Here is a 14,072-nt window from a genome sequence, read left to right on the forward strand (position 1 = left end):
TTAAAAATGCTTCTCTTGTCCTTTCCCATTGATAGTCCCATTAATATTGTAATGGAACAAAAAGTTATGAAAATGAATGCATGCTGGTTTTGGAAATGAATGATGCTGGCCGCGGCCGGGACGCAGCGCACATGCATATGGATGGGCTGGAAGGATCGCGGATGCTACCCCCATGCACAGGGGCTGCGGTCCCGCCACGTGAGTCCCAGGGACCAAGGACACTGGGCGCACAAAGCTGGGTGCACGCCTGTGTCAGGGTGGGGAGGGCTCGTAAGTGGAATAAAGGACTTGCACCCCGGAAAGGAGTCGACACACTCTCACCACCCAGCTTTCTAGGGAGTAAAATATTATGCTCTCTCCCTTTTCTCCATGGCTTCTCTGCGCGCTTATCTGTTTGCAGTCGGTGGCTGGATCCCTCTGAAGATAGCGAGATACCCGGATGGATAAGGCTCTCCTGACATTTCTTTCTCATTTATTTTCCATGCAGAGACCTCTTTAATACACATGCCTGCTTTCGTGTGTGTTTATCTATCTGACGAATGAGGCCTTGAAACTGGAAGATGCCAGGCCCCGGGGATTTTATGAACACAAACTTCTTTTTTTTTTTTTTTTTTTTTTAAGAGAGATTGAGAGAGGAGAGAGAGAGAGAGAGAGAATTTTTAATATTTATTTTTTAGTTCTCGGCGGACACAACATCTTTGTTGGTATGTGGTGCTGAGGATCGAACCCGGGCCGCACGCATTTCAGGCGAGCGTGCTACCGCTTGAGCCACATCCCCAGCCCCAACACAAACTTCTTAAGGAGTATTTTAGGTCTAAAAAGCACATCCCCAGCAGGAAATGAGAACATGTTTTAAGCATATTTAAGTTCAGTAGAAGAGAAAGAAATACAATGAAGAAAATGCTCTTTACTCTTTAACGTGCAACCCTTTAAACCCTTATCCCATTTAATGGATTTGAATGACCCTCCCTTTGGAGCTTTGCCTTGGGATGCTGGACGAGAGCCACTTTTGGTTTGGGTCAAGACTGTGACCCAGCTGCTGGCACAGTGCTGGCCACTTAGAGGCTTAGGAGCTGGGATGCCCCCAGGGAGAGGGAGGGAGGGAGGAAGAGGAGCAGTCTCCTCTTTGCCCTTTCTCTGTAGGAAGTCCTGGGACACCCACCAACCAGAGGGGAGGGGGTTGTAACATGGCAGTTGTGTGGGGCTGGGGCTGGGGCTCAGTGGTAGAGCGCTTGCCTCACACGTGTGAGGGACTGGGTTTGATCCTCAGCAGCACATAAAAATAAATAAATCAAACAAAGGTCTTGTGTCCATCTATACCTAAAAATATTTCTTAAAAAAGAGAGAGTTGTGTGAATTCCCTAGCCTAACTTAATGTCACTTGAAATACGACAGTAGAGAGACCACTAGAGTCTGAATTAGCTGACCAAGGTCTGGCCATGTTGTCTCTAATTCACAGTATGAAATATTTTACATCCAATTGACAGCTGATGGCTTCCCTGGAACACCCACAACATGGACATGTGGGAGTGGACTTTGCCACCACTGGCTCTGACATATGGTGGCATCAACCTGACAGCTCCCATCAGTAGGATTTAGTGCAATCCAAAGGTGTCATGGCCCAGAATCCAGGTGGAGTCCTGGTGAATCCTGATCATCAGCAACCTCAGCTAAATGAAGGTCATTGCCTTTTAAGGGACACACGTTGCTTAACTTCAGGGAAATTTATGACTAGGTAGGTAGGTTTAAGGGAATTGAAACTGTATTTCAGTATTTTTGGATTAAAGAATTTGTAAAATTTTATATTTGATATACTTAAAAAATTTGAGGAATTTTGGTCTTAAAGAATAACAGCTTTCAACTCCAACTTAAAGATTTGATATGAGACTTGGGATTCGACATCACATCATGTTGGAACAGTTAAGAGAACTTTACGTTCACATTATTAGTTTAATTTCATAGATTTTGGAGACTGAGAACTCGAGAAGGATTCACTTAAGTCAGGATATTAAGATACGGAAGGAAATAAAATACGTGACATTTATCAGTGCAGTTTAAAATGCTTGAAAGTATTTCATGAGCTGGGCTTTGGGACGAAATCGAATTCGACAGCCCTTAAAATGATCGATAAAATAAGAATAACAAGACTGGATGGGGCTAGGTGGATTCCCCAAGCAAAATCAGGGTGCTGCTTAGAAGAGCCGAGGAAGTTTGCCGGAAGACAAATGTCACCCACCTGTGACAGAATGTTCGTGTGCACCCTTTGTGAGACCTGCCTCATCAGTGCCCCGACCGACCGGTAGCTCCCACTGTTCTTCCCACTAGAGACCCTTTCCAGCTTCACCCACATGAAACAGCAGATGAAGAGGTGTTTGTGTTGGGGGCTAAAAAGAGCACCTACAAAATCCTCAGGATGGACAGATTGCCGACTGCACTGCCTTCACCATCCAGGCACAAAGACCCAGATTCTGAGAAGGTTTGGTGACCCAAAACCAATGGCGGGGCCATGAGGATGGGGGGCGGCTGGGGTTGTGGCTCAGTGGTAAAGTGCTTGCCTAGCATGTGTGAGGCACTGGGTTTGATCCTCAGCATCACATAAAAATAAATAAAATAAAGGTCCATCAACAATTAAATATTTATATATATAACCAACAGAGCAAACCCTGTCATATCATAACCTATTATTTTAAATGTATGCATGCATATTTATTTATTTATTGGCTATTTGGACAGTTAGACAAATAACGTACTGAAGCCCAGAAGGAAAAAAGCAAGTCGGGGCGTGGAGGGACAGTGGTGCATCTGGGCAGGAACTAGGGGAATCATGCCAGGCTGGTGCTTGGTATGTGCCAGTGCCTCTTCTAAGTGAGTCCCATGTCGTGATCTACTTAATCCTTTCAACTAACTCTTTGAGTTTTATTATCTCCATTTTATGCATGAGAAAAACCTTGCCTCCGGGTGATTAAAAGACTTGCCCGGGTTACACAGCTGATAAATGGCAGAAGAACCTGATTCCAGGATCCATGCAACCTCCCTTTGATGGTAAAAGTGAGGCTCTGAGAGGCTGAGCCACTTGTCCAGGCTACACAGCTGAGACTCTAGCCCAGATCCCCTCGGATAAGCTCTTGGCAGGAAGGTAAACCCAGGAGCAGCGGGTTCCCCGGGGAGGATCGACCATCAGGATGCCTTCTTTCCACTCATTCTTGATTTGCAAATCACCCTGGTGCACTTGGGAACCCACATTTTGCCACTAGGGTTTAGATGTGACTGATTTTAAGAATCCACAGTGACAGGGAAAAAAAACCCCCACACTGCTATTTAGCACGTTGGTTCTCAACAACGGCTACATTTAGAATCACCCGGGGTGCATTATAAAATATTGATGTTCAGGCTTCATCTCAGACTAATAAATCAGAATATTTGGAGGGGCATCAGAATTTTATAAAAACCATCAGGTGAATTGAATGCATAGTCGAGGCTGAGGACCACTGATTTAGCCAATTCCCAGCACACAGGGGACACTGAGGAGGCTGCAGAACTTTCCTTCCCTCTCTCCCTTCCCTTGCCTTCCATCCCACACAGACTTGGCCCCAGATGGACCCATGGGAGCCTCCTGCTCCTTACTCTGTCTTCTCTTCTTTGTCTTCCCCACCCCACCCCATCCCTCCCGCCAGAGTCTCTGGGTCTTCATACAGTGGGTCCTCATGAAGGAGATGAATTTGCCTTTTTGTCTTTAGTGTGAAGCAATCACAAGGCAGGAAGGCTTTCTGACAGGTGAGGATGGGCAGGCATGCAGGGGTACCAGTGCCATGAAAGGAAAGTGGAAAGCGGATGAGCAACAGGACCCTGGGCTGAAAGGCCCTCGACTCCCCTTGGTTCGTATTTCGTATTTCTGGAAACCCGACTGCAGCACCCAGCCGCGTATCTCCACCTGGCTGACACAGCCGAGTCCCTGAGGACTTCCCCAGCTCCTTCCCCATGGGTGATGCAGCCCACCCCCACCTGGGGAGGGTTTCCACATCTCCCACCAAAGGCCCTTGAGCAGAAAGTTTTAGAACACGGTCATCTTTAAGGTAAAGTGGGCAAGTGCTATGGATTGAGATAGAGTTTGGATGTGAGGTGTCCCCCAAAAGCTCACGTGTGAGACAATGTAAGAAGGTTTAGAGGAGAAAGCATGGAGCCATAACCTTAATCCAATCAGCGATTGGATTCAATGAGTGGGGCTATAGGCAGGTAGGGGGTGGCTAGAGGAGGTGGGTATTGGGGGCGTGCCTTTGGGGTACGTATTTTGTATCTGATGAGTGGAGTCTCTCTCTCTCTCTCTCTCTCTCTCCTTTCTGATCATCATGTGAGCTGTTTCCCTCCACCACACTCTTCCACCATGATATTCTGCCTCACCTCTAGCCCTGAGGAATGGAGCTGGCTGTCTGTGGACTAAGACTCTGAAACCGTGAGACCCCATATAACCTTTTCCTCCTTGGCATTCATTCTGGTTGGGCCTTTTAGTTACAGCAGAGAAAAAGCTGACTAAAACAGTCTGGATGTGGTTTGTCCCCCAGGGGTTCACACGTTGGAGGTTTGGTCCTCAGTGTGGTGGTGTTAAGGTGATGGACCTTTAAGAGGTGGGGCCTAGTGAGAGGTCATTAGGACAATGGGGACACTGCCCCAGAAGGAATAGTATTCTTGTGAGATCCCAGTTAGTGTCCCTGAGCTGTTATCAAAGAACAAGACTGGCTCTTCCCCACTCTCTGGCTTCCGGTCTCACCATGTCATCCCTCCCTCTCACACATACTCCCATCATGATGCCACCACCATGATGGGACGCAGCCAATGGGACCCCCAGCAGAGGTAAAATTGGTGGAGCAGACCAATCTTGGACATCCAGTCTCCAAAACTTTATTCTTTATACACTACCCAGTTAGCCGTTTTGCTATGAAAGTGGAAAACAACTCTAATATAGTAAGAATAAGCCACAGGGGTGGGGACACATGGAATATGGGTAGTAACATCACTCAATAGGCGTTTCTCCTATTTGGAGTCAGGTGTCATAATGGAAGGAAGAGACCAGATGAGTGTCCCAGGACATCCTGTGGAGCAGTAATTCTCAAATACTTTCTTGGGAGCTGCCAGAGATTCGTGAGTTTCTTCCATATAAACCAGTCCCTTGAAGTAGTAAGGGCAAAGAAATGATGGTATCTATACCTCTGTTTCTGTCATGGATGATAAAGGAGAAAAATATATATTTTTTTCTATATTGTCAACATCTCTGACACCAAAACGTGGGTTCTCTACACCAAGAAATTCTCCAGACACCAGAAGCGTGTCCTACAGTTTACTCAATTTTGATTCTAACTACCTGGAACTAGCACAGTGCCGCAGACTTGGCTGGGCACAGAATCACGAGCCACCACAGCTTTGTAGATTCAAACAGCAATCTTTATTCCCGAACTCACACCGGCCTCCACACATGCTCTGGGGCAATCCCAGTTCTGCTGCCACCCAATTCACCTACTCCACGAGGCTTTCTTCTCCAATAATCCTCTCTGAATCTCACAAGAACTCAAAGGGAGCTCAGGTAGCAGGAACGCCCTATTTCCAGCAGCAATAATCCTCAACATCGAACTTCCCTAAAACCCAAGGTCTTAAATTGGGAACGCCCTTAACCCAAGGAGCGGGATACTTCCTCAAACTGCAGGATACACCCTAATCCTGGATCCACCCTGGTCATTGAGCAGGGTCACCTTTCTCAAACACACATGCGAGGTCACAGCAAATATCCAAGGCAAGTCCATTTAACATGGGGTACGCTGGCAAGGAAATATCGATGCGTCATTCCTACTTGGCAATGGCCCTCAGCAGCACAGAGCTTACAGGTTGAAGGCTCAGTCCGTAAGCCTGCTCTCACTTTAGATGCCAAGCAGGTAGCGGTTCTCAGGGCACCTGTACTGCTGTTTAGCTTGGCTACAAATCAAAGGCTCCCAGGATCCACTCCTCATGTTTGATACTTTACTATAACAGCTCATGGAGTCCAGGGAAGCACTTGGCTATTACCAGTTTCCTGTAAAGGCTACAACTCAGGAGTAGCCAGACAGAAGAGATGCAAGGGGCAAGGTCAGGGGAAAGGGAGCAGAGGTCTCATGCTCTCTCCAGGCACATCACCCTGCCAGCACCTCAGTGAGGTCATCACCATGCAAGCTCTCTGAACCTTATTGTGAGGGTTTGGGGGCACTACTTAGGCATGATTGACTACGTCATTGGTATTTAAGTCCACTTCCAGCCTCTCTGCCCTCCTCAGAGGTCTAGAGAATGGAGCTAAACGTTTCAACTCTCTCGTCTCATGGTTGGTTCCTCTGGCAGCCAGCTACCACCTTCCAGTTGTCATTCATTAGGATAAACTCAGGTGTGGTTGAAAGGGATTTATTATGAATAGCAAAAGACACCGTTTCACTCCTATTACTCAGAAAATCCAAAATGTTTAAGTTACTCTGCACCAGGAACCAAGGATGAAGGCCAAATATATATTTCTTGTTATGTCACAAAATCACGGATGATAACATTTCACAGGAAACAGTGCCTTTCTTCCACCTCTCCCTGTACATTCCTTTTGCAACATCTAAAAATATGAGTAGAGTAGACAAATGACCCATGAGATCTCTTGTCAACCAAAGTAATGTGAGCTCTGTTTAACAGGCATTTCTGAATTACATCCCAAGCTGGAGCTCTCAAAGCTCCCTGTGAAAACTGGGGGGTTCTGCCACATTACTGTTTCTCACTTCCAGTCCCTCGAGAGGGAGAGTTAAGAAGATGCAGGTTGGGGATGGGTGTATAGCTCAGTTGGTAGAGGGCTCACCTCACATACACAAGGCCCTGGGTTCAACCCCAGCACCACACACAAAAAAAAAGGAGGAGGAGGAAGAGGAGGAAAAGGAGGAGGAGGAAGAGGAGGAAGAGGAGGAGGAGGAAGAGGAGGAAGAGGAGGAGGAGGAAGAGGAGGAAGAGGAGGAGGAGGAGATGGAGGTTGACCTTGGACAACTTTAAGAAGTGAGGTTAGATAGAGTGTTCATGTAGTGATTGTTCCTGGAGGGGGTTGCACTCTCTGAGGTCAACGATAATCATTATTACCCACTTTATACATGACAAACGCAGGCCCCGTGACCTGGATGACTATGATGCAACTTATACAACTTGTTCTCCACCTAAAGCAAAAGGGAAAGCATAAAATACATATGAAAGATCTGATTTCCCACTTTAGTTAACAGATACCACAGTACTGAGAAAGGAAGCCGTCACTCCAGTTTTCTGCCTGGGGGCACACCATGGTATTTGTATAGACTGAAGGAAAATGATATCAGGTGGAAACTCAGAACAATAAAAAGGAATAAATATTGCTAGAAATGGCATATGCTAGAAGAATGGCACACCTGAGTTTATCCTAATGAATGACAACTGGAAGGTGGTAGCTGGCTGCCAGAGGAACCAACCATGAGATGAGAGAGTTGAAACTTTTAGCTCCATTTTCTAGACCTCTGAGGAGGGCAGAGGGGGTGGAAGAGGACTTAAATACCAATGACGTAGTCAATCATGCCTAGGTATTTTCTAGACCACAGGAGAGAGAGAGAGAGAGAGAGAGAGAGAGAGAGAGAGAGAGAGAGAGAGAGAGAGGGAGAGAAAGGGACCCCAAGCAAAGAATAGCAATCTTTTTGAATTCAGGAAACCAAGACTGGAGTTTAAGGAGGCTGGGGGCTCAAACACTCCCGCCCAGAAACTTTCATTAGCATCCTCCGTGAGACTGTTGATCAAGGAGATGTCAATTCCCAACTAGCCAGCAGAGTGAGACCTAATTGACTACCAGGGACATTAAGTAAAGACTCTGCAAAGGTAATGCCTTAATAATATGTCTAAGCCAGTTGTAGAGCAAAGCCTGCTCTAGATCTATTCTAACAAAGCCTTTAAAAAGCACAGAAAGTATGAATTACATCGAATTTGGAAATTTTCTTCAAATCCATCTCCCCCTAATACAATCATATCAGACTGCACTGATATTTTCCCACAGATCAGACTCTGTATGCATCCATGTATATGTGCATATTTAGAACCTTCATTTTTTTATGTGCTTCAATTTCTGTGGTTTCTATTGCCACCGCTTTACTTCTTTAATTGCTGTGTCATTTTTTTTAATATCTAATGAGAAACTTGACAATCTACCCAGACAAACTTCTCTCTTTAAGGGAAATAACATAATTCAGACAATCATGGAACATTCCAAATGTCTAAAACCCATTCAGAAATTACCAGGCCTTCAATGAAGCAAGAATGAGACCCATAACAAGGATGGGAAAAAAGTCAACGAAAAGAGATAAAGAAATAAGAGATGAACAAATAAGGGCATTAAAGTAGCGATTACAAATACACTTAAAATCTTAAAGGAAAAGATGAATGCAATGAGGAGAGAAATGAAAGATATGAAAATGAGCTAAGTGGAACTTCTAGACATTAATTATGTATTTGAAACAAAAAATCTATTGGACAGCTATTTAGCAGATTAGGCACCACAGAGGATAAAAGCTTAAAAGACACAGCAATTGGGGCTGGTGATATGGCTCAACAGTAGTGCACTTGCCTCGCATGTGCAAGGTCCTAGGTTAGATCTTCAGCACCACATATAAATAAATAAAATAAAGTTATAGTGTCCAACTACAACTACAAAAAATAGATATTTAAAAAGACACAGCAATTAAAGAACTAAAGCTATGGCAATAGAAACCACAGAAATTGAAGCACATAAAAAATGAAGGTTCTAAATATGAACATATACATGGATGCATAGAGTCTGATCTGTGGGAAAATATCAGTGCAGTCTGATATGATTGTATTAGGGGGAGATGGATTTTAAGAAAATTTCCAAATTTGATGTAAATTATATGCATGCAAATCCAAGAAGTCCCGTAAACACCCAGCAGAACAAATACAATGAATAACAAACTAAGGCATATCATAATTTAATTTCTGAAAACCAGTATTAAAGAGAAAATAGTAAAGGTACCAGGCAAAAGAGGTCTGTTACTTATGGAAGCAATAAGAATGACTACGATTTTTTGTCCAAAACCCTGCAAGTCAGAAGGCAACAACAGGACATATTTATAGTACTAGAAAAAAGAAATTTGTCAACCTAGAATTCAAACTCTATTTTTTTTTTGTGTGTGTGTGTGTGTGCTTGTTGGCTTGCTTGCTTGTTTGTTTTGCAGTGTGGGGGCAAATCAACCCAGTGAGGATGTCTTTCAAAAATTAATGATAACTGTATGTTTCAGAGGAGTAGATATCATGGTATGTGAATTATATTTTTTTAAAAAATGCAGGAAAAATGGTAAAAAAAATGATGAATAAAGACTTTCTAGGAAAAATAAAAGCTTACCTAAATACTACAAGAAAAGCCAAAGGTATTTATTTAGGCTGAAGGAAAATGATATCAGGTGGAAACTCAGAACAATAAAAAGGATTGAATATTGCTGGAAATGGCATATATCTAGATAAACATACACCCCCCTTTTAACTCTAGCTTGCTTATTAAAAGACAATTAACCAGTTAGAGCAAGAACAATTCTGCTTATTTAAACATCTTTTATTAAACATATTTAAACATCTTTTATTCTCATCACATTTCTTCCTGCTTACCATGGCCTACTAGGTCATATTCTTCTTTGTCTCTAGCTAGTCACCACAGAGGTGACCAACAAATGATCCTCCTGAAGCCCAGCCCTTATCGCATCACTCCAACCCCAAGAACCATTCAGTCTTCACAATCTCCCACTCCACTGTGGGAGGCCTCTGGTTCTTGGCCCCGCCTCCCCAGCCTGCAGAAATGGGGGCTAAACCTGCCCCCCACAGCTCTTCCCTGCGCAGTACTGTACATCTTCTCATCTACCCTGACAATGTTTACCTCCCAGAATCTTCTCTCTGAGCCTCTACTCACTCACTTTCTCTCTGTGTGCCTCTCAACACACACACACACACACACACACACACACACACACACACACTCACTCACTCACTCACTTTTCCTCTTATCCCTCCTTGAAGACCAGGCTCACACTGGACATTCCTCCCGACCATCCCACCTTGCTCACCCCTATGGTATCCCTCTAGAAGTGATCATTCTGCTTCCCAAGGCCACGATTGCCCAGAGAAAGAGCAGGGACTCTCGGGGTCAGGTGAGCCTGGGTCCTGGTCCTGGCCCTATCACCAAATAGGTGAGAGACTTTGAGGTTGGCTCCATTTCATTTTTCTCCATCTGTGAAATGAGAGCGAAAAGCAGTCATGGTCTTAGATTATTGAGTTGTTGTTTGAATGATAATGAAATAATGGCTGTTAAGTGCCAACCACTTGGAGTAGACACCTACTTATTAGTACACACCCCACCTGCTCTTCAAAATGTGGGATTCGGAAATGAAGGTGGGATTCCAGGAGATGCCAGAACCACATAGTAGGTCAAACCCTCATTTCCTTTAATCCTGGATACTGTTTCTGTTGTTGAGGTAGAGATCCCAGGGCCTTCCGACCACAGCACACCCTACCCTAAGCTGCCTACGGCCCCTACGTCTTTCTCACACAGTCTGTTCCTGAGTCATGTCTTCTCCGGTTCCACTCACTCAGTTGGTTTTATTTAAGCTGAGAACTGACTTGCTCTCAAGTTCAACTCATGCACAGAATTCCCCTGTGAACCTCTCCTTCGTGTCTGGGCACAGACAAGGGGGGCTGATGCAGGGGGCTCTCCCTCACTTGCTAAGAACACAGCCTTGCCCGGGTGAGAAGGAAGGTCTTTCCCAAAGCCTCTGCCTTTCCCCAGCATCTCCCCTGCCCAGAGGACCATTCTCCGCCTGGAGTTCTGTCCAGTAGAAAGTTGGGTGTTCCTTGAGACTCTTCAGTCCACATTTCAGGCACAGAGTTTTGAATTTAGAAATGGAACGGCCCAGAGGATTTCTCAGGCTCTCCCTCTCATTCACAGAGGAGGAAGCTGATGTGGTCAAGTGCACTGTCCAAGCAAAGAGAAATTCTGATTCCAGGTGAGCAGTCTTCTCACTGAGTCAGGGATGGCCCCAAAGCCTTATCCAGATTATTGGACTATGTGTGTGGCTCACTGCTCTATGTTCAGCATCTGGCACCAAGAGGCACTCCATGAACATTTACTGAGTGATAAATGGATCTCAGAGCACCATCTCTGATCAGTTGGAGCACTGGATTCTGAGTCCACTCACGGTCAGCAGGAAAGTATGTGTGAGTCCTGCTAGTGATGTCTGTCCTGAGCACAGCACAGGGAGGGGCTGGCATCCTTACATCAGACTGTGCAGCTCCCCATGATAATGGGAAACTCAGAGAGCCATTGAGGCCCTCGTAAGAATTAGTTAGCAGGCCACGAAGAGTTCATTTATGTCCCAAGGATCTAAAAAAACAAAGCGCACAGGACAAGCACACTGTACTGACCCATGTAAAAGACCAATAGGTTTGGGATCCAGGTGTTAGGGCAACTGTAGTAAGGGCTGCGCCAGGCGAGACAAGGCTAGATCAAGGGTGATTTGTCCTGTGTGACTTCCAAGAAGTGACAGGGACTTCACATTCTCCTTCTGATTTTCTATAAAGGACATATAATGGCCTAGAGACTGTTTTCTACATTTTTTTTTTTTTTGGTACCAGGGATTGAACTCAGGGGAATTTGACCACTGAGCCACATCCCCAGTCCTATTTTGCATTTTATTTAGAGACAGGGTCTCACGGAGTTGCTTAGTGCCTTACTTTTGCTGAGGCTGGCTTTGAACTTGCAATCCTCCTGCCTCAGCCTCCTGAGCTGCTGGGATTACAGGCATACGACTGTACCTGGATGTTTTCTGCATTTTAAAAAATATTTATTTTTTAGTTGTAGTTGGACCCAATACCTTTATTTTATTCATACATCTTTATGTGGTGCTGAGGATCGAACCCAGGGTCTTGCATGTGCAAGGCAAGTGCTCTACCACTGAGCCACAACCCCAGCCCTGTTTCCTGCATTTTAACAGAGATAGAAATCTAAGCTGCAGAAGCATCAGCTGGCCTTGCAGACCCACCCAGAACTGTGCCGGTGTGTTAGTTGCCAGGGCTGCTGAACATAGTGCCACAAGCTAGGTGGCTTCGAATGATCACTCTATGTCAGTTCTGAAGCGAGGTGTTGGCAGGCCACACTCCCTGTGAACTCTCCAGCGGGGGTCCTTTCTTGTCTCTTCCAACTTCTTGCTGCTCCTGGCGCTGGTTGGCTTGTAGCAAGATGACTGCAATCTCCTCTTTCCCCCTCCCTCTATGTCTCTGTCTCTGTCTCTGTCTCTTCTCTTCCTGTAAGGACACTGGTCACATGGAATAGGGATCACCCTCGGGCAGTACAAATTCCACCTGATTACACCTGCAAAGACAGTTTCCAAATAAGGTCACAATCACAAGTACAAAGGGTCAGAACTTCCTGACTTTGGGTCGGGGAAGTGCCACTTGGTTCATAATGCCAACCCAGGGCAGTCTTGGAAGGTGAGGAGTGCTATGTTGGAGTGACCCCAGTGATTCACGTGTTGGAAGCTTTGTCCCACTGTGGCAACATGAGAGGTGGTGGGTCCTAGTGGGAAGTCCTTAGGTCCCTGGGGTGCTGTCCTTCCCTCCAGGGAAGGGATTAAGGTAGCTCTTGGGGAGGCCTGAGCTATGCTTCCTGTTCTGAGATGTGATGTCTTCCTCCCACATGTGCTTCTGCCAGCTGTCACAGGTGTCTTCCCCAGAGCCTGTGCCATGCTATTTGGACTTCCAAAACTGTGAACTAAATAAAACCCCTCTTCTTTATAAAGTTAGCCTGCCTCAGGTATTTTGTTATAATGAAAAATGAACTAACACCAGGAAAGAAGAGCTCATCAGCAGAGACATAGTCAACTCTGGAAGCTTCCCTCTGGTAAGAGCTGTGCTCCTCTGTCTGCCACCACCTTCTCCCTTTCCCTCCAAGGAAGGGCCTTTCCAATGAGGCCTCTGCCAGGATGTCACAGCTCCTCTCTGGAACCAAAGTTATTATGATGAGACAGAGGTGACCCCTGATCCTAAAGATTTCTCTGTAGAAGTAACTCATGAGGCACACATCGATGGTAATTATGAACCTCAATAGCAAGGGAGTTGGGCGCTTGATTGGAATCCTAGACCCATGGCTCTCAAGCTGTGCAACCCTGGACAAGTGACTAAGCATCTCTGAACATCAGCTTCCTCTTCCGTAAGGAAGACCTCACAGTGTTATTCTCAGGATTAAATGGAAGACAAGCTTAAGCCGCAGAGTGGAGAGTGGAATAAAGCAGGTGTGCTTTATGATCCCGATGGTGTCAGGTTAAGGCACCGGGCTCATCTCTCTGCTTTATCTGCACAAATAAAGGGATCCCAGAAACAGGGGAAAAACTAGAGCTGACGGGCCCAGCTTCCTCCCTGACCACCAGGAAGGGGAAAAAAGAAGACGGCAAATCAAAGGGCCATTTTAACTCCTATCCTCTGCATTAATTTTCACCGTTAACTGCTGAACTGACTAAATTCTTTTCTTTTCTTAAGGACCTTTATAAATTCCATCATTAATAAAATCAGACATTCAATTAGAAGGAAACTCTGGTCGGTAGCTGATCATTTCCTCGATACCGTTCTCTCCCCTCGTTCTTGCGGACTCCCTGGGTCTTCCCGGGCTTTCCCCTGCTGATGCTCCGTCTCCCATTTTCCCCTCCCCCCCATGCCTGTCAGTGCCCCCAACAAAAGCCACAGAGGAACACGGACTGATTCCATTAACCTCTGTCGTTGCTTAAACCTCTCTCTTAATTAACAGGAGTTAATATGATTAATCAAAATAATGAGACAAACCTATTAAATCAGGGGCCTCCTACGACAGGACTCAGCAGGAGCCGTGAAGCCAGGAGGCCAGGTGGGGGTGGCAAGTCCAGAGGTGAGGCGGGCGGGGAGCGGGGCTGCGGCGCCCGGTCCAGCTCCAGGCAGAGGAAGGTGCAGGGAGACGTGGGCAGTGGCTTAGAGAAACGGCCTTAGAGGAC

This window comes from Spermophilus citellus (assembly GCF_964194105.1).
Source record: "Spermophilus citellus genome assembly, chromosome: 4".
In the NCBI taxonomy this organism is placed as follows: domain Eukaryota; kingdom Metazoa; phylum Chordata; class Mammalia; order Rodentia; family Sciuridae; genus Spermophilus; species Spermophilus citellus.